General features: G+C 44.0%; 1 protein-coding gene across 1 annotated transcript in view; it reads left to right on the plus strand.

Annotated features, from left to right (window-relative positions):
* Positions 1-24,859, plus strand: part of LOC111074466 (protein takeout) — a 152,133-nt gene that overhangs the window by 41,476 nt on the left and 85,798 nt on the right. The gene's annotated exons all lie outside the window — the stretch shown is intronic.

Consider the following 24,859-nt stretch of genomic DNA (forward strand, 5'->3'; position numbering starts at 1 on the left):
GAGTTCCCTGGTTGGCTGGTTAATTCTTCAGAGGGTATCGGAACAGAACTGGTTTTGGCCACATATTGGCTGGGCCTGAGCTCTAGGTCTCTCTTTCTGTTTCTCTCTATTCCATTTATCGTAGTCGCTGGTAATGTTTTGCTGGCCTGACTAATTGGTCAGCGGTCTGTCTTCCCCCGTTGGCTCTTGAGCAATTAGTTTTCGTTCTAATTGGTCAGAAATATATTATGACCGACATTTGCCCTGACTGATCGTTTGGCAGCAGCTCCAACCACAAAACCAGCAAGGAGCCATCTTACCTGGCTCTCTTCTTTGTCATTGCTCAGATGGGATCTTGGTCGAATTGGCTACGTGTTTTTGTTTGTTTTTATAACGTTTCTATCATCTGATTCTAATTGGAATTTGATGCAAAATTATACGTAGAGGCTGTAGGCTAATTGGGTTTTCACTTGCTTTACGATGGGCAATGATGCGGAAAGGTTGTGGAATATTTGTATTTCATTAACAAGGCTGTAATTTATTTGACTGCGAGTTATATATAATGTTTTTTGAATATAATTCACTAAGGTTTCTCCCAGATCAAGATCTCGGTTAACGGATGGACTGCTTGGTAGATGTTGAGAGAAGAGTCCATATCCCGTTCATATGTGATCAAACACATAGTGTTTTCAACGATCATAAGGGGAACAACCAAGCGAAAACAATCAGTAAGTAATAGCACCAGATACGTTGCAACTTGAACTGCAGAGGCAACTTAAACAGCCACAGACGGTTGCAGTTCAGCTGCTGCTTCAGCAGCATCAACACGCGGGGGTATTTAGACGCAAACAAACAGCAAAAAAAAGAACAACAACAAACAACAACAACAATGCAAGGCAAGCAAATAAATCGTGATCACGTGGTCAAGAGGGCCAGGCAGGCCCAGAGCGTGGAATGGGGCCAGGCAGCGGGGAAGTTCCCGGTGTAGGTGGTAGGTGGAGTTGCTGGCAGAGTCTGCGAGAAACTGAACTCAACTCCTTTTTAACTCCTGCAGCAATAAATGTAGCGCTTGTCCCGACTGATAAAGCCACACAAAGAGCGAAGTGATCTACTAACAGCAACTGCAACAACATCAACTGCAACAACAACTGCAGCAACAAGATCATGTTTGTCGTGTCATACGAAAAGAAAAATGGTACAATGAGAGAAGGGAGCCGTGCATTTGTAGTAGAACTCGGGAACAAAACCGATCGCATACACAACACGCTTCAACGCGCCCTCCCTCAACTCCTGCAACAGCATCGTCTACGTCCCCACCTTTTACTCCACCATACAATACACCCAAACCCAATCATCGTCATCATCTTCATCGTCGTGGTGGGGCATTCAAATTTGGCGCTTGAATTTGTTGCAAGTTCAGAGTTGAAGCTGCAGCTGGCGCACCAGGGAGTCGTCGCCAGTGCACACAACAAAAAAAAAACAGCAAACATACCCACAATGCATGTCGCTGAAATCGAAATCAAGATCAGAACATAGAAACTAGAAGATCAAAATCAGCAACATCATCGGCCACGCCGTACGTATCAAAATGATGGTGAAGGGAGGAAAACTTGGGGGGCAGCGTGGGGAGACCCACAAGCCCCACGTGAGTGTGTATTGTGTTCCACCAGCAAGAGGGATTCGAGTCAGAGTCCTGAGTCGAGTCCGAGATCTCGATCAAAAGGCCGCATCGTGACGCACAATGTGGTCATGGCCAACCTTCCTAGTTAGATGCAGATGCATTGCACAAGAATCGGAGAAAGAGGGCCGCCCAGCACCAAATTTGATTCTAATTGTCGGCGTTGGTGTTCGCGGGGGCTCGGACCTGTATTGTATTCAGTTATGTTCTTCGTCAGCTGGTGCCTCTGCCATCATCATGCCACAACCGATTTTTGTTCGCAGAGCATGGGCATAGCTGGCATTTGGTCGCCTGATCCGTTTTTGGGTGTTTTGGTGGATAAGATGGCATATGAACGTTTGATGCATCCGCTACGGAAATCTAATGCAAAACGGGCGATCCAATGGATGGGTTACCATCTTTACAACAATCTAATTTGCTTATATACGTATTTTGCTATCTACTCTTCCTTTTCCGAATCTCAGCCGAAAGTAGCTGACACACATTTCGCTCAATTCAAATTTTCAGCAAACAAAAGGCTAGAGAAGCCAAAGCGCCAGTGATCTTTCTGTATCTTTGCTTTTGCGGCATGTTGCACGCGTGATTAGCAGCTCAAGTCGCGGCCACAAAAAAAGAGAAGAGAAGAGACGACTACTCTCATCAGACATATGCGCTGATCTACGGTCGGTCGTCGGCAGAAAGAAATCGAGATTAACAGCAGATCAAGCGGATCAGCGGATCAAGCAGCAGGCTTCAGTGCAAAGTCAAGCAACAACAACAGACGAAACAGACCACTAAAACGGTCCGATCCGATCCCACTGAAATGTTACAATACTCGTACTTTGTACAACTCGGCCATGAAAGAAGAGCCCAGACCCAGGGCACAGCATGCGAGCGCTTTCAAATTGTTTCAAGTGTGAAGATCAATTTCATGGCACATTACCGAGTCTGGAATGGGGCCGCACCGGCTGCGGAGGGACTTCTTCTCGATCTTTCTCTCCTGTACCACCTTTTTGAGCTGGAGCTGTTGCTGTTGCCCATTTGCATGAATTTGAATACAATTGACGAATTGTAGTTTGGTTATTTGTCTATTTTTCGTCTGATCTTGCTCGTATAATGTATCTATTATAATTTTTACCCCCCATTGTTGTTGCTGAGGAGGCAGTGTGAGAAATTTGTGAGAACGGAGAACAGTGTGTGAACGAAGCGTGGAAATGAATCGGCTGAAGGGATACGTATCTTTGCGCTCAAGTCTGTGTCTGTGGCGTGTCTTGTATTGATCCATCATCGGACGATGCCTGAACTTTAACCGGTAATTAGACAAATGCAAATGTCAACAGAAAGTTCAACGTACCAAAGGGGAACGGGAATGGAACAGGGAACGGGAACGAACCCTCATAATCTTCACCGATAATTTATTGTTACGCGAATGAATTTCGACACTAAAAGAGGGCTGCAAACGGAATGGACGGACACAGGCTACTCGCCTAATCAGATTGACCCAGTAAACCAGTTGACCGAGTTGTCTTTGTTTTCGGTTATTGGGTCCATGCACATTGGGTCCCGTCAACATTATTATTTGCCTTGTTAACTTGTCTGCACGAAATGACATTTTACAGCTAAATTTGCCGTCTGGAAAAGATTTCCCAAGACAACAACAGCCAACAGACATCGAGAGCCCGACTAACGAAGCGATGGCTGGAACGTCGAAGATGTCCAACCGCTTGCTGGTGTGCTGGTGCCAAAATCGATTTTGCAAGCTCAGATTTGAGCTCTTAGCTTTTGGACTCTGGGCTCTGGGCTCTCATCCCCTATCCTATCCCTATTTCATTTGCAACTCCGTTTTCATCTCTAGCTTCCGTCTGGGCTCATTTAGCCTCTCTCCGATGGCTCTAACGAGCTCTCAGTTTGTCCAAAGAGGCAAAGGGGCTCTAAATAAATCATAGACGTCTTCTTTTCATTTCATTTCATTCTTTTTATAAAGACAGTCCATCGATTCGACTCCTTTTTGGAGGCCCCTCCCTGAGTAGCCTTCCAGGAGCCCCATCTGTGGCGATCAGATGGCAAGCAAATCGGTGCATCATTATTTAATAAGTAGTTTTAAACAGAGAGTGGGTGGTACTGTATATTGTGTTACGGTTAGTATGCGCCTGACACGCTCAATTCATGAATTACTGTAAAATTCCACGAACTTAGAGTCGTTAGAGCGAAACAGCTTCTACCAAAATATCGCCAAAGTCATAAATTTAATAAGAGTATTTGACTCCGAACTAGCAGGAGAGGAGAGAATAGCACACAGATGACTGTGATACCCTACAATGTAATATACATATTTATGTTTAATATTAGGTTTAGATAACCCGATTTACACTAGCTATAACCAGATATTACGAGTTGGTTTGCTTGGTTCTTGAGTACTGAAAAAGGCAGTAAGACCCCTTATTAGAGTATAGAACGGATGAAGGCAACAAACCGCTGGTCGGCGCATAGCAAAACACCTTACAATGCCTAGAAGCAACAGAAAATGTGGGAAAGTGCTGAAGCAGGCGAAGGAGGCAAAAACTTAGCTACATAAATGATCAATCGTCGCGATCACAGGCACGTTTGAAGTGGTTACTGGTGGGGCGGCGGTGACTGTTACTCCCTGCTACTACGTCGATAGTGGTTATTACGTAATTGAGCCCATAAATGTGTCTTTTAGCTACATATTAAGTGAAATATGGACCACAGACGCAATTATCCGGGAAGGGAACATTTGACCATTAGTTAATTGCGTACCTAAAACCAGGAATTAGCCAATCAGACCACCCAGCGAAATGCCAATAAAGGAACCAGAGAGCACTTTAATCATTTAATTGAATTTGAAAACAGACTAAAGACCCGAAACCCAGTGTCCACCCACCTACACCTTCCCAATGTGATTGGCTGTTCAAAACATTTTCACTTTCAGTTTTCCCAGAGAAGAAAAATGTGAGAAATTAATTATCCGAAATGCCAGGCTGATTGATTTGCATGGCGCAGAGGTTGTCCTATGATGAGGATGAGGGGGTTTTGGGAGCTAAAATTATCAATTAGGCTTTAACGATTCCATAGAATAAAATGGGGGGCGGGGGTACAGCTTCCATTGATTTGTAAAAAAAATCACGGGGAATCAGTCAAAGCCTATAATGAGCAGCAAAGACACTCGGCTAAAGGCAGTCAGGGGGATGGATAACGATAGCAATGGGGATGGTGAGAAGCAGGTGTAATGGCTGCGAATAAATTTCTTGTAAAAAGGGTTAATTATATTGCTAAAGTAATTTTCTTCACTAAGCCTTTCAGCAAGTCTCATCATTAACAATTTAAAGTAACTGATAAATAACATTCGCATTAGGGAAATATTCGATATGCGGTGATTGGGGTAAAGTTATTTGCATTGAAGCAGTAACAAATATATGTATATTACATGTATTTTCGTCTAGCATTTTAAAAACAAACCGATTCCATTACATAAAACTATTCTGAATAGAAAACTAGTCACCAAAAAAGTCAGATACTCGTAAAAACTGCTTGGCCAGCCAAAAGAATTAATCAATAATTCATGCCAGAAAAGTTCAACTCTTAACTCTGAGCAAGTGATGAGTCGAAAGGGGTAATGGTCGATGGAGGGGTGTCTGGAAAGATCATAGGTTTTTAACCCTTTCACTATACGTATACGAGCAAGTCTCAGAACGAGTATATAACGAGATATAGTAAATACAAGAAAAATCAAGTCAACTAAGGCATCACACAATGCCTTAGAAAAGAGAGAGAGAGAGAGAACGGAAAAATCACTCAGTCGCTCAGCTCGCTAGCTTTTCTGGCACTCATTTTCTCCAAAGTGCTCTCCCTCTCCCACACGGTTGCGCTGTCTCTCGCCTCACCAACACAAGCAATTTGAGTGCTTTTTCCTCACAGACAGAGCGTCGTCAGTTGGGTTGGCAGTGCAGTTTGTCCATTCAGCTGCTGCTGCTGGAAAGCTGATTCTGCTCCTACGAGTGGCCTTCTTGCTTGAGTTCGAGCCTTTTCCCGTCCGCTGGCATATTTTATTTGAGGATTTCTCGCTTCCTCTTACTAATGCACAGATTTACGCTATTCTTTTTTGCGCATTAAGTCAGATTTTTAATTTATTTTCATTCTGCCTCCTGCTTCTTCGGCGAAAAAGGCTCGCATTTGTTTTCCTTTTCCTGGTCTTGTTTTGCTGATGGGAACATTTCCGTTTCGTATTTGAGCAATTTACTTTCAGTCGCTGTTTTGTCACCCAGATCTGGATCGGAAGAGAGCTGAAAAGAAGTGTCATGGCTTTGTAGGCATTTCTCATCCAGATTTTTCATTGCTCTTCATTAATGAAATTATTTAAATAATTTTTATTAAATTGCTTGCTAGGATGAAATACGATGCTGGGAACTAGTAATTACATAATAGATTAAAATCAAACACTGACACTCCGTTTGGACTCCTTCAAGTACTTTCAGCCGTATACCCTTTTAATCTAACCCTTTCAATTTCGTTTTTCTTCAAATGCTTGCAAGCTTCCCTCTTCCCCCTACATCAATTAACTACATTTTATGCTCATACTACCATATACACATAGATTTTATTTCAAAGTGTACAACCCCCTCTCACACATCATTCATTAAGTTTTGGCCCCTATCCTATCCTACTCCTACACTTCACTTCAAGCAAAAATAAATTGAAATCACATGACCTCTACACCCTTCAGTCTACCTTCTCTGCCATGATACATATGTATTTACAAATGCACAGAGGTATACATGCATACATATGTACATATATGTATATGTATGCATGTGTATGTACTCATGTACGAATCAGGCATCGTCATCATCTCCGTCCCCCAATGACTCCGACTACGATGAGTGGGTCCACCGCTCCAGCCACGTATGAGAGTGTGCATTGCGAGTTGCGAGTTGTATTCGTCATACACGCTGCGTCGACGTAGGCAGCGACGCTGGCTGCGCTGCTGGCTGCTCAGCTCGGTTTTTACTCGGCATTCATTCGCTTCATTTTTTTGTTCCATGCTTTTTCGTTCCAAGCTCTGGCTGAGAGAAAGAGAGGGAGAGAGAGAGAAAGAGCGAGAGAGAGCTGCTCACACATAGGTACACACACACACACATACATACTTGGGCATGTTGTTGTTATTTTGCTGCACACGAGTTGGCGCTTCAACACATACATATATAGGTATATATGCATATATATATATATATATATGTGTGTGTGTGTGTGTCAGTCTTACATGTTTTTTATTTCCTTTTTTAGTCGACGTTGCTGTTGTTTTGCTCCCCAGTTTTTAGACTCCGCCTTTTTTGTCGTCTGCATGTCTCTTGCTGCGGTGTCTTCGCCATCTCTCCCCCTTTTTTAGCGGTACTCCTCCAGCTCGTACTTTTTACTGTTGTGGGTTTTTTAAGCATAGTCGTCTTCGCTGCTTGGCATAGACGCGGCATTGGGTGGGTGTGGGTGGTAGAAGCTGAGACTACGGCTACCCAGCGAAAGAGTGAATGTATGTAAAGAGTCTAAGTTGGGGGCTTCTATGCCTTTGCCTCTGCCTGGTGCTGTGCTTCGGTTTCGTTTCGTTCCATCCATTCGCATTTCGTGTGATTTATTCTCTGTACTCGTTGCGTACTTATGCTCACTTGCCCTGTATCTGCATCTGTGTGTGAGTGTGTGCGTGAGTGTGTGCGTGAGTTTGAATATGTATGTGTGTGGGGCTCATTTTAACTCTCATCCATTTCGTTTTGAACTTAATGTGTTGCTCTGGGTCTCCCGACGAAGCGACGAATGGGAAACGAATGAGTTCTTTTTTCTGGTGCCTTGTAGTGTGTTTAGGTTTATTTAGCATATGTACATAATAGCATAATATACATATATACCTTTTCTCTCCTACTTTCCTTATATATTTTACCCACGCTGCACATGTATTCTGTCTCAGATGCATATGAGTGAAACGGATTAATATACGCTTCGCCCAATGCTCGTTTCGTATGTTTGTTGGAAAATGTTGAAGAGGGAACGGACGGCACTCCTTTGCGAGTGGGAGTATTACGAAGCACATGGCAGATGCTGCATATATCACGCTTACGAGATGGCCCATAGGGAAGTATTTCTATGTAAACTATTTAATTACTGACTTTGCTTGCAAGCTCTTGACTCTGTTAAATTCTGTCCACAAGAAAGCACAAAGGATAAAAAGCCCTCTTCAGTGAGCTCCTCCATGCGGCCCCAAAGTCTCACAAAGGTATCAAATTATTTAAAAAGTCCTTGTGACTTTCGCGAGGGGGACGAGGGGATGGCAGTGTAGCACCACTCACAGAAATATGACAGCCAAAGGCTGAGGCAAAAGGGATTAACAAAGTAAAATGCAGTCACAAAGCAATTGAAAATAAAGCGGTTGAGATTTTAAATCAAAGCAAGAAAAACTTTAGAACTGGACTGGAGAAATGTTTAATTTAATTTGAGCCAAGGCCAAGTCCTGGCAGCCACAGATGGGGCACAATTCGGAAGTTAAGGCGGAAGAGAACAACCGAAGCAGCCACAAAGCGGGGAAGCAGGTCACTTTAAGGTCATTCACACTTCGGACCAGGTCCGGCGCTGACCTCGCGACGTCGGCTACTTTATTACTTTAAGATTTTGCCTTGACTTTGAACAACAGTTCGCCCGGATTGCTTTTCTTTTTTTTTTGCAACGCTCCTCGCCTCGCCATCTCTTCCGTGGCACAATGGACTCTAAACGAACAAAAAGAAAGAGCGCAAGTTTTTCTCAAGGTTTTTTTTCGTATTTATATTCTCTTTTCTTTGCTTGGCCATAATGACCAAAAGCCACGTGAAGTTCCTGAGACATTGCAAAGTGACCAATTACTGGGGTAGTGCTGGGCAGAACATTTTAAGCCAAAATCATCGAACTGCTCGGAAGATCAAATGAATATTATTTATTTATTTATTTACAAAATTGTAGCCTAAGATTAATCCTATGGTACAATTTGATTATAGCCAGAGCAGCGAGGCCTTCAGGCTACAAATTAATATATTTTTAATTTTCACTTCAAATGTGGAAAATAATCTATATTGTCAAATAAATAAATTTTCTCCTGCCACGTGCCTTGAGTATGTGTTTTGTGTACATCTATGTATAGGAAAAGCCAGCATTGTTTTATTGGGACACGTGTGTGGGATTCTGTTTAAACTCCATCGTAATCAAAATTGGAAGAAAAATAAATACATACATATGAACATTTGGATTTTGTATTTGGAAGTTCGGTACTCCTTGGCAGTATGAACCATCGGGATTAGTGCCTTCCGAATACGATCAGTGTATTGCCTTCAATTTGGATTCAATTTCCTTCCAACAGTCACACAGAAATGTGCAAAGGCGCAGTTAAAGGAAATTAAATAAGAACATTTACAGGACATGCAGAAGAGGAGGATGGCCATTCAAAATGAAACTGTCAAGACGCCCATATTGTTCTAGATTACTGAACGAAACTCGTAACCACAGAATAACCCCCTCGCCCCATTCCCATTCCCGTTCCACTTCCAATATCAATTCCAGACTTACCACTTAACTGCACAGCAGTTGGCTGCCATTAAATATTCAATTGAAATTCTCTTCTCATTTCTCTAGGCCGTCTTATCGCTGTACCGCCTTATTCCAGCCACCTCCCTTCGATTTGTATCCAAATGTCATTTTTTATTTGGCATCTTTTGCATTTTATTTGCTACATTTCCAGGAGGCAGTGTTCTCTATGTATATACCGACCCGGATAGACAACGATACATACATATGTATGTATGTACATGTATTCGTATATATGTATGTATGTATGTATGTACATAAGTACAACCGCTGGGTGCTGCCCATTTGGATACGCAACTCCATTGACAATCCATGTTCCATGTGTTGTGCGATGGCCAATGAGAATCCTTCAAGCTGTCGAAGGACTCGCCACACCGCCGGATTTAGTTCTCAATTTTTCCCATTTCTTTGTCACCCATGCGATGTACGAGTATGGAAACGTTGGGAAATGCTTCAAGAGCCAGTGTAGGGGTTGTTGGGTGGTGGGCGTGAGATTTTTCCTCGCCAGGCATCGGGACAAATAAAAAAGTTTTTTCAATTGATTTTATGCTATTTTTTGTCTTTCTCTTTTACTTCCGCCCGGCACGTATTCTCTTTCTTCTCCATCCTCATTCTCCTCCCTTCGTTTCGTTTCTTCGTTTCTTATTTGTGGCAGGAGTTTGAGAGATTGGTTGAAATCAATTGGATTTGTGGTCCTGCTGAATTTTTTGAACGGCAGCAGGCCGTTCCACTATCCACGCCACTCGGTGGAGCCGCCATTAGCATTTTCGATCGAAGCTGTAGTCGGAGGAAGCTTCTGAGCATGGGAGGGGGCAATGGGTGTTGCACAGAGCAGAGGCGCTATGGCTTTTGTTTCTCATGTCGAGTGCCAGAGGAAATGTGGATTTGCACAATTCAAAGCTTATGGAGCAACTACGCATCACTACAAAGTGGTTGCTTATTGAGATGGTAATGCAGAAGAAATTAGCTCAGGATTACGAGAAGAGTTCGCCTTAATACTCATCGATTTACTGCACCGTAAACAATTCTATACATATTTAACTATCTTTAAATTGAAGTTAAGAGAAAACAACAAATAGGCTGGCATATCATAAACTCAAAAATCAATTACCTTTCCCTTTAGTCGATTAACTACCCGGCCAAGGCCTCTAATTTGATCGAAATTCGAACTAAATGAGCATCCTTTCACCATTTTCCTTTCGTTTCCCCCCAATACCGTTTCCAATAGACGCTTTGTTGCCTACTATTCTAATGCAAATGCGATTGAACCGTTTATCAAATATTTCCTGGTTACCTTGAACACCATCGCCATCGCCAACAACAAATACAGCAAATTCAACAATGGGCGAGCCACAGAATCACAACACCACTAAATCAACAACCACAACAGACACCCCACCCATCCACCCTCTCCCGCCGGGGAACGGGATAGGAAAATTGGCAAACTCTGGAAAATGCGCTGCGCACACATCCTTGTGGATTCGCGACAGGAGAAATTCGCAAGCCGAAAATCAGATTGTGTAAAGTCGAGTTAAGTATCCTTTATGGGGTTCGTTGAGCAGGGCACAGGATTAGGATATGGGTAACATGTTTGCCTAATACTTGTTGTGCCACACCCCTCACAATCCCCATTCCCCCGCCATTACACCCCCTCGCCATTGTTGTTGCTGATTACGTAATGGTTCGGCACTTGATGATTGTTCTGCGGCGGCATGAAATTGATGTTTTTGCCAATTTTGCAATTGAATTGCAATCAAAGCGATGACGTGAAATAGAAAACGCAAGGCTCGCAGGGGTGGATGCTCACTTTACCAAGGGTCTGTGGGTCGGGGAAGGGAGGTGGAGAGAAAGAAAGTCCTCCCTCGCCGTTTGCCGTCTGCCGTTTGCCAAAAAAACGAGAGAATGCGAAAGTGAAAGCCAAACTAAATTAGGGTAAGGCTGATTCTTTCTTTCCCTGCTTTTTTTTTTTGCAACCATTCAATGGCCGTCGGTGTGGCCTGTGTATTCGGATGGGCCGGGGATGCCCAAGAGGGGGGATTCACCCATCGTTTAGTTTATTGGCTGCTTTCCTCGACGTGGGAGGGTGTGGTGTATCTTTGTTTACGTATAGCGGGTCGGGTGTGCGAAGTTGCGTGTCATAAATTTTTGTTCTCAGAATAAATTTGCACGCCGACAAAGCAGAAGTGGGCTTTTCCTACTCCCATCCCATCCCCACCACCTCGACGACAGCATGCGGCGCCTGTCAGCGGCTCATGGTTATAAAGGGAATTGTGCGTGTATCTCAGAGGTATTATTATCTGATTGTCATACAATCTGGCTCTGTAGAGTTTGGGTCGCTGAAGGAAACTGCTTGGTTAGTCGAGCACAGAGGGATCTGTAGGCATTTGTGTCACCAATCATCAATCGCCTCAAAGTTCTCTCCCCCCGATCATCACCTGAATGTGAATCGTTTCCCCGAACATATTGCAATTTCCCAAGCCAACTACAAGCTGAGATTGGAAGGAGAGCGAGCGAGAGCATTTATATAAGTATGTATGTATGTGCCACAAGATTTTTATGTTGACGCCGCTTCCCACACCGAAGGAAGCCACACGATCGAGACTGCGGACAAGCAAGTGGCGCTACAAAGGCATTGCCAAAAAGGTATGGTCCAATGTCTCGGGTCCACTTGTAATACATAAACGATTATCATCCATTATGAGTGGTTTCCATGGAGAACCAAAACCCTCGTTCCCCATCGCTCATGTATGCGCTGGAGCTGAAGCTGAAACTGAAGCTTACGTATTGCATTCTTATAAAAATGTTTGTTTACTACGTGACCGATAATTCCATCCCGGAGTCAGGACCGCTGCCCCTGCTGCTGCTGATCCTCAAGCCGCGATACACACGCGAGGCTGAAGCAGAATACGAGTATGGCACAGCGTTTATTCCTCCTGCCTGCTGTCCAGATGATCTACATGAAGGGTAAAGCCCCAGCACCAGTCCCAGTCGCAGTTGCAGGCCCTGCCTGCAGAAGCAACACGTTGTGCTGAAAAGTTCAATTAAGTTGACTTCTATCCTTCTTTCCCCTTTCCGCCATCCCTTTTCTGCCAGTGTTCGTATGCATTTGCATTGGTCACGTTCTGGAGCGTGTAATATTTTGGATCTTTTGCCTTGCCTGTGCTATGCTTATCTCTTGCTTTTTACAAATATGTACAAATATGAATTTGAGTGCGGGCGTGCTGGGTACAGCGGGAGGGGGGGCCAGTCTGCTGCTGGCTTGAGGGCTACGTATGCAAAGGGTCCAATTGAAAAGACATTACATCAGAGTATCCATTAAATTGCCCCCCTTTACAGCTGGGCAATATGAAATTCGTTCTTTTCTTTTTTGATTTTTGTACACAATTTCTCTATTGGCTGATTTTTCCAGATCACGCTCCACGCTCCCGAAAATCAAAGCCAAATGCAATAAAACTTCTTTATATTTAGGCAATTTTTTTATTTTTTCCTTCCTTTAGCTATTTATTGTTCCGCGTACTCCTTCGTTGGGATTTTTAAAGCCAGCGCTTCCGTTTATTTCCGGATGCTTAATTTAATGGTCCTGCAGACTCCCGCTTATCCTCTCTTTTCCTCTTTCCCCAAAAAAAAGTCTACATGGGCTTAAAAGCCAACGATTTAAAAAGCTCATGCAAAAACCGGTTCGTCTGGCGCTTTTCATTATGAGTCGCCACCTTAATTGATTTGCGGGCACTGCAGCCACTGGTGCGACAAAAGGCTACAATAATTTTGAGTAGCCACTGGCCTGCGCCCTCGGCACTCACCCCTAAGAATAACGAACAGCCCTCTGCACCATTGTTTGGTTTTATTATTCCCTACCTTTTGATGCCGCTACCGAAACCAAAACCAAAACTGAAACTGACCTTTACCGCCGACCCGTGTCCATTTATTTGTTCGTGCGGTCAGTCTTGACGACGCGTCACTCGCCGCCCGTTGGCTGCCTGCAATCCGTCGTCGCCGTTGTCCCCGTCGTCGTCATGGACATTGAGTGACCTTTGGCTGTCACCATTTCCCCTCTGCTTGTTTTCTCTCTGCTGTTGCAGCGGCTCCTGCTGCCCTCCCCTTATTCTTTCGTACTCGAGTCCTATTCGTGTTGTGGGTCAATTTCTGATTATGCTGTAATTTGTAGATGGGAGAAAAGTGTTAAAGAGAAGGACCGGCTCGCAAACGCTCGTGGCCACTGTCAGACCGGTTCCATGGGGAAGTGCTTGCGGATATGCGCTAAGTGGTGTTAAATAGCTGTTGGCCTGGCCATTCGTACATATGTATGTACGTACATATATACTGTGTGTGATCGAGAATGAAGTCGAAAAATTAGAGGAAGAAGACTAGTCGGTTCCACAAGGTCACTTTGCCACAAAACTCTAATTCAAAGCGTAAACGCGTTGAAGATATGGAAGAATGTAGCGAGATGCCTAATTTGAAAGCGGTGCAGCGAAGGGGGTCAAAAAGAATGCTCCCTTCCCCCTCGTCCGGTGCTCCCTTCACATCAACAGTATGGCTTGGCTCCTCTGCTCCAATTTGCACGAAACGTGCCGCGGCCGTCTGCGAAACGATTACACCGTATAATGCGCCTGATCCAAATATGCATCGTAAATTGTGCGGCTCCAAAGGAGAGGCGACCCCAGAGCGGGCCTGCCGGAGTCGGAATGAATTACTTTGTCTGATGGTCATCTGGTCATGGATATGTGTGGCATATGTCTGTGTTATTGTGTGCTGCAAGTGTGTTTCTGTTACTGGCTCTGTGACTCTGCCGCAGTCGGAGTGGCACTCGCCACGTATTCGCTCGCTGCAACATGGCAATTGCATTTGATTACGCATGGAATTCATGTTAATTTTTAATAGCTCGTGAAAGCACAGACTACGTGAATGGAAAAGCTGAAAATGCAGATAGAATACATATATTTAAAACTGTTCCGCTCAGGGGTCTGTTCCCCCCACTTCACTGCCGCCTGCTCCTTGCTCGCTAGGCAAAAACCCACCAAGTGTCATGTTGACATTTCACGCTTTTGACAGTTTAGCAGTGTCGCATGGTAAAAACCGCTAACAAGGGTGAAGCCAAGCAGCAGAAGAGCATCAGTACAAAGAAAACAGTTTTTCCAGTGGTTTTTCCACGACATTGCGAAAATTTGCAAAATCCCAGGCACACGTCAATTGGTGGGGGATGAGTAGGGAAAGCCGGGTGCGAGGTGGTTGCTTCTATGGGTATGAGCAGATTTTTGGTTGGTTTCACACACTTTCCCCCCTTTGCGAAGTCAGCAAGACTCCAGGACCCGGACCCAAGTACGGCCACGGACGAAAAACGATGAGCTCCGCCCTTGTTTCCCTTATGCCAAAATGTTTTTATTGGAATTTTATTTTATTTCATTGGATTTTGATGGTTTCATTGTCTGTCCCGGGGATACCCCGTAATGGAGTCACTGCGGCCAAGCGATGCAAGCGAAATGCGTATGCAAATTTCGGAATTGTCGTGTCCGGGGGTGGGGTTTTTGGCAAAACAAATGCCTCAGGGCGAGGCATGCTTGAGGGTGGTGTTGGACAAGGGGTGGCGATAGCCCTTGGTTGAGTAGGTGGATGGTGGCGTTTTGTTTGTTGTTAAACAAAAAACACACGCACTCGCCATGCATCGCAAAGCTTGACATTTACTACTAATGAAGTCAATTGCTGTCATTTATCTCTGCTCTGTGGCAAGAGTCGAAGATGCCAACATGCTGCAGGAACAGGGGGTGCATGCTCTTGCATTCGTTGCACGATTCTACCAGGCTGGAAAAAAATGGCGAAAATTAGCTGAGATTTTTATATGTGGGTGGGTAAGAACTGAATATCCTTTAGCGTTCATTGCTTCTTACTTTTGGGAGCGGGGAGCGCCTGCCGTCGGAATTTACCGCCTTAGAACCTTGCTAACTTCCAGAACTGAACTTCCACCAATGCAGAACTTTATGTGGGCGTCAAATTACCAATCACACGGATTAATTGCTTGCAGATAGCACAGCCTTTTCAAACTGGCAAGAGTCTTTAGGGGCTTTTGGGGGTTGTGCTTTCAAGTGCGCGTGCTTAAATAAATCATTTTCAAGACTCGAATGTCTGATCCATTGGCGATCTCATACCCAGTGCAAGAATGCCGCAAACGAAATAACTGCAACGCAACTGCAACTTAGAAAGCACAATTGTGGGTGTTGCAAGCGACTGTAGCTAAAGAGCTGGAAACGGCAGGGTGGGGGCAAGGGACCCGTGTGTGGAGAGGGAGGGGCAGTTAGCCAAAGTGAAAGAAATGCAGGCAGGAGCTGGCAGCGGCAGCACCACTGGACGGCGGTGGTGCTAAGGATAACAATTTAGACACCGGAAAACAATGAAATTGACTGGAGTTGGGCCTCGGGCGATCATCTGCTTAGCCATTTGGTTTGTAGATTTGTTGTGAAATTCTTTCCTGGCGCTGTCCACTTTATCAATGTGCACTGCTTAAATAACAACTGCGGTTCGCTAATGGCCAATAAAGGTTGTAAGGGTACCTTAAATCAAAAACTACAAGAATATGATTTTAGATGGAATTCTAATTAAAATCACTTGCTGGTTTCCACCGCGGGACTTTTACAGTTTTCTCTTTTTTTTTGACACTCAAAGTTTTCAACAAGTGACGCTTCGGCAACCCTGTCAGGGAATGTTGGCAGGAAGCAACGCTGGTCAGCTAACCAGCCTCAAAGTGGCAGAATCACTTGCAAAGTGTTGCCGAAAACACCGCACGAACACGTTGAATCGCATTTAAGAAGCTAAATGACCCCGGGGTCTCTAAGCTACAGCCACAGCTATATCTACAGCTCAAGCGAGCACAAAATGAAACCCACAGTTACATGTATTCACAACTCAATGCCTGCTTAGCCCACGATGATGATAATGACGATGACGGCAATGGCCATGGCCATAGCAGGCCAAGTGGGACCTAACAAGCCTTTCTGAAACTGCTCCCAACGATTCCCAAACGATCTGCCTTTCCACCTCTTCATGGACATAGCATGTGCCCATAACGCATACAAATATTATATTTAAGGCTAGACGAGTTCATGTTTCGTGCCAGGCAAGCATCGATGCCTCAACTGCGATACGATCGCCAGCAGAACGCCAACTGCACACGCGCAACTTCCACTTCCAATACTCCATCCAGCACCTAGAGCAACGAGTACTTGGACGAAATAACAGTCTTGGGCAGTTACGAACGCGTAGCCACAGCCATGGACTAAGGTTTGTGGTTCTGTAGAGTTCCATAGAGTGTTTTGCACGTGAGATTCTATGATAAAGTGTCGCTCTGTGCAGAGTTTGCTCTGATGTTGACGGCTGACAGGTTATGCTTCTTGCATAAGATTAGTCTATTTTCGAGTTACATAAAAGTGGAGATACTTTTGGTTTATTATCCTGAATGTTTTCCACGTGGTGTGCTCTAAGAACGCGCCACGTCTCAAGCTCAAGTAAAATAAAACAACCTACCACCAATGCCTAAAACTCCTTCCCCACTGCTGCATTGTTTACATGCAATAAAAATTAAGGTGAATGAAGAAGGATCGAAGTGCGTAGATGAAAATATATTGGCATCGCGAGCAGTGAACAGTGGGGCGAAGAGCGCGATTCAATCAAGTAGATGTACCGCCACCCCTCTTTACTTGCCACTCCACTGTGTGGCACAATTGAAAACAAAGAAACGCCAAATGTAAACTGAGGGGCAGCAACAGGAATTGAAAAATCCTTCACCTTCGCTTTATACAAATGACGCCCCGAGAGACCGTACCCAAAAGGACGCGTGGACGTGGCTCTGAGCACGCTCCCAACTAGAGCTGTGGGATAAGTTAGGAAAAGTGTACATACATACATAAATCTACATCTATATAAGCAAGGGACATCTAGGATGTGTTTGAACAGAATACGAGAAAGTAGCAAAGTTTGGAGCGTCGCGCAGTCAACGTCGGAGGGCCAGTGAGATGAAAAAAATCATTTACATGTGGCTGGGACATTACAGGAACGTGGAGGGATGATTATTAAATGGGTGGCATGTTTAACTATAAAACGCACGCGACGAGGATGAGGACAAGGCCAAGGGAGGGTGCAAATGAAGGACAGCCGGGGTTTTTGCATCGACCACCCAACAGGACGCGGATGCTGTCAGGGACTGGGACTGGGCACAGACAGAGGGCTCTACTCTGTACTGAATGAATGGACACAAACAAGGCTGGGCTGGGGATAAGAGTGCGTGAGGGTGGTACATGTTATTGGTGTGACAAGCAGCTGCTGGAATTGGAGTTGGGAACGGGAATGGGAATGGGGATGGGAAAGAGAATGGACCCTCAAGTGGGCTTTATAGCGGACGAAACGAAGGAAAAGCCGTCAGTGAATTATGCAAAAGATTTACGCGTTGCCTTCCGCCGACGACTTGGAAACTTTTTGGGGCGTTGGCAGCTTTCTCTTCGCTGGATGGCGTTCATATTGTATAAAGTTTTTTAGTCGGACGCGTATGACAGTCATACACTCACATTAAAAGAGCGTCTCCAGAGGAGAAGACACAACCATTTTCCAAGGCAGACATTTTGAAGGAGTATGATTAGATGCAGCCGCTGAGAACAAAAGCAAGCCTACAATTTGTAGGCAGCAAAGCCTCGGGATTACCAAAGAAAGTGCTCAGCAGGCCTCTGGGCAAGTGTCAGGACATTTTGTAGACGTTGTATTTGAGCTAATGCAGTAGTTAATCATTTGAGGAGAGTTCTGATATTGCTCTGCTTAGTAGAAGACCGAGATATGCTCACTTTATCATCAAAGCCAAGCCAATCAGTGACCATTCACGATCCCCTTGTCGACTCGACATAAATCGTCATCCAATATCTGGAAAACTTTTCCCATATCAATACTGTCTGGCAGGGCTGCTCCGAGAGCAATAATCACTCAATTGAAAAGCAATACGGCGCCTAGCGGTCAAATGGCAATAAAAATCAATATTGAACTCCGGACACAACACAACTGACGGCGATTGGTTATCGGGTATCAGGAGGAGGCTCGTGAACTGAAATACGTTGGACATAAATCGCATGCGATAGAAATGAGCGTTGAATTCTATTAAAAGGCTGGAGAGAAGATGAGAGAGAGGGATAAACCAAGAGGAGTATGCAAAAGCTCTTTGATCGGCGCCGCATGCAGAGAGGAATCCCCTTTGATCCCGAAGACGGACACACGACGGCAGGTAGAAGAAACCACAGGGCGAAAATCGTTGAAATATTTCAATTAACTTAAAGTACGCCGCCGAAGAACAGGGTGCGGGGTAGGTGCGGCGGCATAAGAAGAGAACGACGTGAAGCCGGTCGTGGAGGATCGGGACGGGACTTGGCGTCGACAATAAACAATGTTTTGACAAATCGCTGAAAATTGAGTGCGCAAAATTATTATTTTCAATTTAAAAATCAAAAGCAGGCGGAAGGTGCACGCGGATGCGGATCGCCAGAACCCCAGAGCCATGGCCATCCGTGGCCGTGTGTAGCAGTCCTTTAACAATATATGGGTATTAAATTCTGCCGCCTTGACTTTGCTCATGGCGATGCACAGTGGGTTCCTCCGTTTTCACCGGATCATATGAAGAATAAAATTACTATTCGGGCACTGGCACCTATTCCACTATGCGCTGTGGCTTGCTAATGATTTAAAATTAAGAATTTAATATCTTTGGATCGCCGCCTTACCATGTGAGGTTGGGGTTCTGTGGGCTGATCATGTGGGTATAAATTTCCTGAGAACTGCATTCGCTCTGGGTGTGGGCCATTACAGTAAATCAGCTGAAGCAATTGCCCAAACTAGTTAGCCATTAGCAAGTGTAAGGAACTATTTTAGGGAGCTTGACCCCAGGAATAGCTTCACGCCTGGCCGCAGCAGGCACCAGAAGTTGCTTTGGCAGTTTCGTTGGGGGACGCCCACTTCAATCAAATTTTTTGATTGGATTGTTTCGGAAGCAAGTCGTCATTAAATCAAATATCATAATTATATAAACAGCTAACGTGCGGGAGAAAGGTCTTTCGATTGGGCAAAGCTAGGCAGTTTGATTAAAATCGGGTATCTATAGTACGTCTTGGAATCAGTATCGTATCTGTATCAGCGTATCTGTATCTGCGCTCTATCTGCGGGGCATTCAGCAGCGCAACTGAGAATGGCTTCTAGAAACTCAGCTCGAATGTTCACACATTCACTGGGCAAAATCTGGAGCTGCCGCTGGAATAGGAGCGGAGCAGAAGTCGAAGTGGCAGCAAATCAGTGGGTAAACTGAACGTTAACGTTAACCTGATTATCGTTATTAGAGCCTATAAGAAAGATGGCAGTAAGCGTTGGCCTGCGTCTTGCGATTCTCTCGCTACGCATTGATGCCAGAGGGAAATGGTCTCCACTGATCCGTGGCGTGAACTATTGAAGTGTAAGAGAGTACACATTATCCTGATTACAATCAACGAGACCAGCAAAGCTGAATGATTCTGCCAGAAGTCCGATAGGAGTCCGAGCAAAATAAAACACAAGTGCAGCTTATTAGCTGGCGACGGTAACGGTAAAGAAGAGCACCAGAACCCAAGACTATCCAAGAAAATCGATAAAATTAAAGGAAAAGGCAGACACAGAAGGAAAAAAATGCCCTTCTCTTTTTCTCTTCTCTTCGCACAGGGCAGAGCACATGCTAATGAGTGGAATGAACTCTCGGAACCCTGTTCCGAATTGTTCCAAGTCCGACGACCGACTCCATCCATGAATCGAGAGAAAACCCAGCCGAAAAGAGAGAAGAGCGCAACGCGTCTTGAAATTAGTTTAAAAATCTGTATATGTACGCTGAAAAACGCTGAAAAAAAGGAAAATAACTTTGAGGGTTGCTCTGCTGCCAAAGTTGAGCGTAGCAAAAGTTTTCTGGTCAAACCCAAAGTTAATGAGAAATTTGTGGGAAGTCTGGCGAATTATAAATAATTTAAATGTGTATTATTGCGCCATTGTATCCAATTTGGCATAAGGACACACGATTTCTCATGATTCGTATAAAGACTGATGAATACCCTGGACAGAAGGCTTTCAGTTGTCATCGAAAGGTTCCACTCCCTAGAAGGTTAACCTTTGTTTGATTTCAAATGTGCCCCTTTTTGTTCTCCCTATTGTTCGTTAGAAACTAAGAGTACATACGCAACTCTACAATAGTATATGTGGCTGCGTAGTAAACAAATATCAAGTTAACAAAAAAATTCCATACTCGTACGCACATACATACATATGTATGTATGTGTGTATGTACATATATGTACATAGGAAGTAATAGGAATAGCCGTCCCACCACCAGTTTGTTTGTATCCGTAAGGACAAAAAAATTACGGGCTGTAATTATGCAAATTAGTCTTGAGTCTGTACCACGGTCTGTGCGCCCAAATGCGCGATAGCTGAGAAAGAGCCACATCCTGGGCAAGCGGGGCAGCGGAGCAGCAGGGAAAAACTAAAGAATCTCAGAAAATATTCATTTTGCATATTTACAGACAGGGCCATAGAGCACAACACGCACACTCATTAATTTTCATCAATGAGCAAACGAAGCTAAGCCGCAGCTTAGGCGAATGTGAATTTGGTGTCAGTTCTGTTCTGTTTTTTGCATACGTACGAGTATATCCCGAATATACCGAATATCCTTCCCAGCCAATGACAGCAGGGAATTCTCTCGACTCTCGAATGTGCCGCGCATCATTAATTTTTAGAGCTTAGCCAGATGACATGCCCGAACAACAAACACAAGACGGGACAAGGCCAAGGAAAAAGCGAATCGATCCCGAAATGATTCTCAAAGCCGTAGGCTGGAGGTCTAGCTGTAGCTAAGGATATATGTGTGTATGTATGACTATAGCTTGAAAAACTTTGGACGCTCCATTGGAAAATCCAATAAAAAGGCAGCAGAGCGCGGACGAATGCGGCACGGGAGAAACGCGTAGACCTAAAGTACAGCGTGAAAATCATTAAAAAGGAAGAGGCTTCTGTGGGCAGAACCAAAGACCATCCAACAGGCAGCATCCTAAGCCTATCCACAACAGACCCAACCATCAACAATCAGATGCGGCAAGCGGGAGACAGCAAGCGAACAGTTTGGAATATTTATGATTTTCAAGGATTTTACGTCTGACGTTTGCCGAAACATAGGAAAAAAAGGAATTTTAATTCGGTAGCAAGAGGCTTTCAGGAGGTTGTACAAAAAATTGCAAATCATTAATATTCATCGCATTTGTGTTAAAAGCTACCCGTTAAAGCGAAGATAATGAAACCATGTAAAACGGACTGGAAACTGGCCACACTGAGATCTTCCAACACACATATCGTATATCGATAAGAAACTAATGAAAGAATGGTATCCGAAATGGTTGTTGTTTGGTTGTCCGAAAATGATAACTTCATACTTGGTTTGCCTTTCACATTTCTAGTTTTGCCAGTATTCTATTCTAGTATTCTTGCGCTCACTTTGTGTGAATTACTATACCTTCCATTTCCAAGGGTCTCGCAAATCGACATTAATATAATGTGATTTTTTTACAAGAATCACGCATTTCCTGCACGTATGGCACTTCCGGTCAAGCTTATGTCGAGCACCATGTGCTTCCGTCATTTTCCTCATGCTTACACTCTTTCTTAGGGGAAAATAGGGAAAATGTTAACTCATTTGCTTAGAAAATGACTTTTTAATACACGACACACTTTGACCAATGCGTTGGGCCAGCCCAATTTGAATATTCATCAAAGTTCAGAGTCAGAGAGTCACAAAAATACGCATGACAGTCCTTGAGCTCCTTGAGGGCCAAGCCGGAAGTGCGTAGTGGTCATTAGGTATATGAGTATATGTGCCTCCCTTTGGACGCGTGCCGGTTACTTGTGCGCTAAATGGTCAAGTGGTGGGCATTTGCATTCACCACATGAGTACAGAACATGCACGAAATATGGCCCCCGCTAATTGTCCAAGAATATGTATTAGTATTTGTCAAGTTTAGTTATACCGTTCATTTGCATAAGTGTCGTGGGCACGGGTCAGCGGGAGATTAATGAAAACGAACGCATGTTCTGTCATATTGTAGTAGGCATTGCGTGGTATGACGTACCAGTGTGCTTTCTCCAACATATTCGTAAGTGAGGTTTATAAGTAGTCAAAGTAGTAATGATTTTCTGATGGAAAACGGAAACGAGCTTACAAAGTTGGTTATGTTTTCGGACCAATGAAATCCAGCACTTGCTGTTTTATACTTATACTAATACTAAAGTATTTTCCCGAAAGTATATTAACTCCCCAAAACCTTAACCTTCAGAACGTGTTGCGGGGGCGGATGCTGAAACAATTCCATACGGCCGAATGATCATCGTCAATGAAAGCTTATAAAAAACAAGATCCCAAGGGTTTTCATGTACTGGTGGGAGGGGTATGGTATCACTGGTAGTATCATAAAACTATTATTTAACGCCATTAGCCCATCAATTACATTGCTAATTGCTTTACGGCTGGCCACTATAGAGCATAGGCCCTCGTGTGTCGCACCACTGCGCAGAGTCCTAAATAATGCTAATTTATGCACTGCCCAAGCGAAAAGTCAAACAGAATTAAACTATAAAGCTGAAAACACTTCAGAAGTCAGCGGGTCAGCCGTAAACCAGTTGACCCATCTGACCCAACCACTGACCACTTCACATTGGGTTGGTCCTGGTCACTTCCTGTTTTACACCTTCCCTCTCCCCTCTGTATCAGTTCCGTGTGGTCAGCGCGAACACGGACAAACAAGGGTGTGATTATATGGCTATTGTCCTATTAAATCGCATTATCATTATCATTTGACGTCTAAATAATTGCACACTAGAGCGATGAAAAGGGATAGAGGGAGAACATTTCGCGGTGAGGGCGCTGGGTTAACCGTTCGTCAGTGGACAGCCAATACAGGACATTGCCATTGCTACGTAGTGAGGCGTTCGCACTCCGATATTATTGATTGGATAGACTGTAAGTAAAGATTCCCTTATTATATTGATTCCTCGACGAACAACAGAAGCTTTTTTTTTCAGTCTACTTCTTATTCGTCTCCTTCGTAATGGGAGATTATCGCCTTGATGCAGGCAAGACATAAAACCAGCTGGACCCGACCCTCACTGTACCTCTCATTACGGCGCTCTTTTTCCACCAACAATACGAGTGTACATCCACATCTACATACACCCACCTCCGCGAGTCGTGTCTGGCGGCGACAAGGGACACATTATTTTAATTTTACCAAAAAAAATTTCGTTGCTTTTACACAGAAAAATACCCCAAAATAAATGTAAGCAAAAGAGAGAACACAAAACTCATTCGAAGGGTGGTAAAGAAAAGCGAAAATAAAAATTGAAAATCGTAAAAAACGAATGAAGCTTCAGCAGCAGCACATTAAATGAGTCTAAATAATTTATGCCAAAGCCAAAGTGTGGGGCAAAACGTAAGAGTATGCGTGTGAGGCGGCAGCGCAATGCTATAGGAGGGGTGGTCCGTGGTGGAAGGCAACACCCAAAGCGACATGTGCGTGCATCAAATCTAGCCGCTGCTAATACATTTTTTGTATCATTCCGAACGGGAAGATCTTATATTTTTTACAAAAAAAAAAGCCATGAAAGTGACTGAGCTATGTCTAGGAAAGTGAATGATAGCCTATTTGATATACCCCGTAATGCTAACTTATACTAGTAATACTCGAAAATTACGATCATGCTAGTGTACAAACATATGTACATATTTTTACATATTGTTTACCCCATGGATATGATCACGCACATGAAACTTCCAATCCTCTCTCGCCGCGTACACGGTATCACAAACATCAACCCCAGCAGCAAGTGTAATTTTCAAGTCATACCTACTCCCCAAAATCCGAAACATTTTTAAATATACATACTACGCTTTCTAGGGCTGTTGTGTGTGTGGGTCGCTTATGCCCAGACATTAATATTTGTTCTTTCGGCTCTTGGCAACGCGCCCTTGACGCATTTTTTAATGCGTTTTCTCTAGTGTGTGTGTGTGTGTGTGTGTGCGTGTATTTGCTCATTAAGCAAAAACAAAGTTAGAGAAAAGTTTTTTTACCATCTTCAGACATTTTTTGTTTTTCGTTTTGTTTGCATTTTTCTGTTCGCAGTGGGGATTTCTTCGCATTTTTTTCGCGTACTGCCTTTGCATGTGCGTCCATTGTTTTCTTATTTGGACACAGGGTGCATTATGAATCGCAGCTAACATTTCGTGGAAAGCTAGCTGTTCAGAAAACTGCTGTGAAATCAAAGGAAATGGTTTGGAGGAAAACTCCTTGGGGTTTTATTTGGAGCGACACCCTGTAATTTATATACTGCCCAGTGAACTGAAGCTTCCCTCATTAATTTTTGCTTATCTTGACGTTGTGAAACGTTGTACACACCGCCACTTGTTTATCTACTTGCTTACTTGCCCAAGTATACGCGTGTGTACATACAAATGTACATACATACATACATATGTATGTACATGTATTAGTACCATGGTCCTGTGAATTTTCATTCGATTTGGGATTGAGA

This window comes from Drosophila obscura, unplaced genomic scaffold (genome assembly GCF_018151105.1).
Source record: "Drosophila obscura isolate BZ-5 IFL unplaced genomic scaffold, ASM1815110v1 contig_151, whole genome shotgun sequence".
Lineage (NCBI taxonomy): Eukaryota > Metazoa > Arthropoda > Insecta > Diptera > Drosophilidae > Drosophila > Drosophila obscura.